The sequence below is a fragment of the Brassica oleracea genome, chromosome C2 (assembly GCF_000695525.1).
Source record: "Brassica oleracea var. oleracea cultivar TO1000 chromosome C2, BOL, whole genome shotgun sequence".
Lineage (NCBI taxonomy): Eukaryota > Viridiplantae > Streptophyta > Magnoliopsida > Brassicales > Brassicaceae > Brassica > Brassica oleracea.
In genome coordinates this window covers 35700576-35705395 of record NC_027749.1, presented here as the reverse complement: position 1 = coordinate 35705395, position 4820 = coordinate 35700576, and positions in this window count along the sequence as shown.

Below are 4820 nucleotides of genomic sequence, written 5' to 3'. Positions count from 1 at the left end.
GAGATACAACTCTCCTCAACGGACGCCGCGTCTACACGGACGAAGAAAAAAAATTTCCTCCACGAGTGGAAGTTAGAAGCGAACCCCTTTACCACTGACATGAAGTTCCGAGGAACTAGCCTGTATGTGTCCGTGTCCCGGATTATCTGTAATCGAAGAAGCGCTTCGAAATGACGAACGGTGAGAGAGAGACCATGCTCGTAGCTCAGGACCAGGATCCCTATGAGGTGTTGGATGCTAAGAGGATTCAGTTGGCTTATCGCCACCCCGAAACGACCCAACACACGGACGATGATCTCGGGGATCGGGAACCACAAACGGCAACGCACTACGAATGCCTCGTAACAAGAAAAGAAGCCCTCCGGGGGACTACTAGCGCATTCTCTTTGACGAGGAACCCTGAATTCCACCGCGTCCGAAATATGGTAGAACAACCGCATGACCTCGAGGAATTCACTAGTACTCCTACTGGCGCACCTGCCTCCACCGGGCGATGGTTCACGACCGGGAATGATTTTTCTTTGGGAGGTGTGATCGAACCGTAACACGCCACCCACATGCCTTGTTCTCGGCTGGGTCTACCGAATGAGGAACGAATTCCATCTTCGGCACTCGAAGCTCTTCAGAAACGTTCGCGGGAAAGGATCCTTTCTTCGAACTCCTCTTCTTACTCGACATCTCGTGTTTTTTCTTTTTCTTTAAAATCAAGAAGGAAATGACAGAGAGAAAGAGAAAGAATTTTTCAAGAAAAACCTCTCTCTGAGAATGAGTAAGTGTGAAGATTGTGAAGAAGTTACCTCCCTTCTTATAGGCATGAGCAATTACTATTTACTTGCGGATTTTTGGACACGAACTTCGCCCAAATACACCAATCTCGTCCAAACTCGCCATACCACGCATTGGGACCTGGCTAGAAATCCACATTCCCAATGAGCTTGGGGGTTAACTGTTGGGGTCAAAAACGGTTACGACGAAGTTAACGTCCAAATTCCCGAAGAAGAAAAACGTAGAAAACTTCTTGGACAAATACTTTTTCGAAATAGATTCTTCTTTACGAAAACCTTTGCGGAAGAAACGTGAATCATCAGATAAGAGCTCGAGAAGGATCGTTACGCAGCGACCAAACGTCCATTCCGCTCGGTCGCTACTCAGTCGCTACGTAGCGACCGAGATTGAACCGGAGCTCGGTCGCTACGTAGCGACCGAGCTCAAACCAAAGTTTGGTCGCTACGTAGCGATCGAGCTCTTCCGAAACGTCGTTACGACATCAGTCCATGCATTCTCGTCTACCCTTCGATGCTATCTCCCGAATACAGTAGCGAACCCATCTCACGTTCCCCGCCATTTCTAAGTTATCAATCAAACTTTACCGTAAAAACAGCGGAAAGTTCATTCTTTATCGAAAGAAGCCGTAATAAACGCTTCGAGTCGAAAAACGGCCCAAAGGGACCTAAGACGTGACTTGAGGCCCAAGTTACAATTTCTTAACCAACAGCCCGTGAACCACATGTCAGTTTACGCTTGGTTCGCAAGAGAAGATAAATGTCAAATTTCCGCGGATAAATACAAAATTTTGAAGGTAATTACGAAGATCGGAAAAAATGGAATATCTCCATTTTTATGCTATGGCGGCTTAAGGGCAGAAGAGGAAAAGCGTAAACCGACCTTGGAGCCAGTATATAAAGGGTCCTAGGCGAGAGGCCTGAAGAGAGAAACTTTTGGACAGAAAACTTAGCACTTAGAGCAATTAGGCAACTTTCCGTTTTTGTTTTTTCGAGCTGCGACTCAATTAGGTTTAGCCGTCTTAGGGTTGCTAGAACTAGGAATCTCGCCGACAGCTCTCGAGCCCAGGCTTATACCTTGTTTTAAACGCTCATACGCAAATTCGGAATAAGACTTCTCTTTGCTCTCTTCTTACGATTTTTATACTTCTTCGTTGTCATTATTGCGTTCTGATTTGGTTGGCGTGTGGTATTAGCAGATATCCGAGACCTCTGGGAAATTAGGGTTTTTCTAGTTTCTTTATTTAAACGGAAATCGACAGTGCGAATTTCAGTTCCCACAACAGTGTAGTTTAAGTTTGGGGAGAGGTTTACTGATATTAGTTTATTTAATTAGTCTTATTAAAATATTTTCAAAAAGAAGCTTTTGTTGAGTCAAGAATGAGACAATGAACTTATTGATTTCGCTTGTTATCTAGCCACACCATTCTAGACTTACTAGTTGCTGATAGCACTAAAGATACCAAAGTGGATCAACCTGTCAACTATGTTACACTTGATGAGAAAGTTTGAAGGAAACAAAGCTGACCTCCAACCTAACTGAGCTCAACAATGCTTGTTTTGGGGCTTGGTATACATGGGATCAGATTCTTCAAACAAGTCTGGAAGGTAAAACCTTGTGTAGATTTATCACCCTCTCTCTCTATTACAAAATTTAGATTTTTTTTTTAAATAAATAATAATAATGATAATCATATATATATATGATAATTTAGGAAAAGATTTCGAACATGACTTGGTGCCTACAACCATTAAGGCTTGATTCATAAGAATTCTATACGTAAAGGATTTGAATAGGACTTGGTGGGTACAACCATTAAAGCTTGATTCATGGAAGCCTGTCCAATCTTGGTCAATGACCTTGCAATAAAGCAGACTTTGACTAAGAGAGAAATTAGTAGAGAGAGAGGAAAAGAACTCTTACTTACCTGCAGGTCCATATACTTGTTTGAGCATCCTTGCATAATGTGATCGATACTCCCAAGGTGAAGCCTACACTTTTATTTATGCAAGAAATGAGGTTGGTAGAGGGCATTGTCAAACAGGATTTGCTAAGTTGTTGACTAGGGGAATTTGGTTGCTAGACTAGGATATGGTATAGTGTGCTTCTGAAACTAAGATTTCCTAAGGTGATTATTATGAGTTTTAAATCTGTGAGTCCCTGCTGTTTTCAAACCTCTTTCAGAGATACCGCATGTATGTTTTGCTTGAGGACAAGTAAGAGGGCAAGTCTGGGGGAGTTGATAGGCCATGGATTTTATCCACTTTCAGCCATGTTTTATAAGTGTTTTAATAACTAATTACTATATTCTAGAGTCTATTTAGTATATTTATAGGTTCATGAGTTTTTTGAAAGAAAGTGATGATTTTGGAGCATTTTGGAGATTATTGGAGAAAGCATCTGAGCTGACTGTCGAACAAGACCAGCGGTCGACATTTAGAAGAAATAATTGATCGATGCACACCCTGTGACATCGATCGACAGGAAAGCGCGCAGAAGCCCGTTTTGGTCCAAGCCGACTTAGAGCCCAAGACTTCAACAATTTACAAGATTACCCCTGCTGAGTTTTAACCTAATATTTATAGCTTGCCAACTTGTTAGAGGCAAACTGTGCTTTCTCGTTTTCTTATTTTCACAGCAAAGGTTTTCTAGGATTTTAGTAGAGTTGGAGAGAAGATCCAAATAGATTTGTGATTGGAACTCCATTATTATCTATCTATCTAGCTATGCAGTTTTCTTACCTTATCATTGATGTTTTGAATTGATTAGCTACGTCTGAGTAATTCTATTGTTAGGTTAGTGTTTAAATAGGTTATGAGGGATTAGCCCAAACAATAGATTGCTAGTTGTGATATTCATCATTAGGATTGTCATTAATGCCCGCTTCTAGTTTAGCTAGCTAGAACTCGACCTAGGAGTTGTAGACTCAAGTCATCACTTGCATCTCACCCTGAATCCGTCCTAATTGAGCTAGGATTGCTAGAGTAAGGCAAAAGCTGATCTAGGAAGCCTAGTGAGCATTATTCACCCCGTGCGTAAAGCTTGACTAACGCTCGTTGTTGGGGTCAAAAACGGTTACGACGAAGTTAACATTCAAGACGTCCGAAGAAGAAAACGAAAAACCTTCTTCGACAAATACTTTTTCGAAATAGATTCTTCCTTACGAAAAGCTTTGCGGAGGAAACATGAGACATCGGACAAGAGCTCGAAAAGGGTCGCTACGCAGCGACCGAACGCGTGTTCCGCCCGGTCGCTACGTAGCGACCGAGCTCGAGCCAAAGCTCAGTTGCTACCGTAGCAACCGAGCGTCCGTTCCGCTCGGTCGCTACGTAGCGACTGAGCTTGAGCCAAGCTTGGTCGCTACGTAGCGACCGAGTGTTTGTTCCGCTTGGTCGCTACGTAGCGACCGAGCGTTTGTTCCACTCTGTCGCAACGTCGCAACCGAGCTCAAGCCGAAGCTAGGTCGCTACGTAGCGACCGAGCGTTCGTTCCGCTAAGTCGCTACGTTGCAACCGAGCTCGAGCCGAAGCTCAATCGCTACGCGGCGACCAAGCTCTTCCAAAACATCGATAAGACATTAGTCCATGCATTCTCGTCTATCCTTCGATGCTATCTCCCGAAGACGGTAGCGAACCCATTTCACGTTCCCCGCCATACTAAGTTATCGATAAAACTTTACCGTACAAACCGCAGAAAGTTCGTTCTTTATTGAAAGAAGGCGTAATAAACGCTTCGAGTCAGAAGACGGCCCAAAGGGACCTAAGACATTACTCGAGGCCCAACTTACGATTTCTTAACCAACAGCCCGTGAGCTGCATGACGGTTTACGCTTGGTTCGCAAGGAAAGATAAATTTCAAGTTTCCGCTGATAAATATGAAATTTTGAAGAAAATTAGGAAGATCGGAAAAAAAGGAATATCTCCATTTTTATGCTATGGCGGCTCAAGGGCAGAAGAGCAAAAGCGTAAACCGACCTAGGAACCAGTATATAAGGAGTCCTAGGCGAGAGGCATGGAGAGGACTTTTTCAGAGCAAAC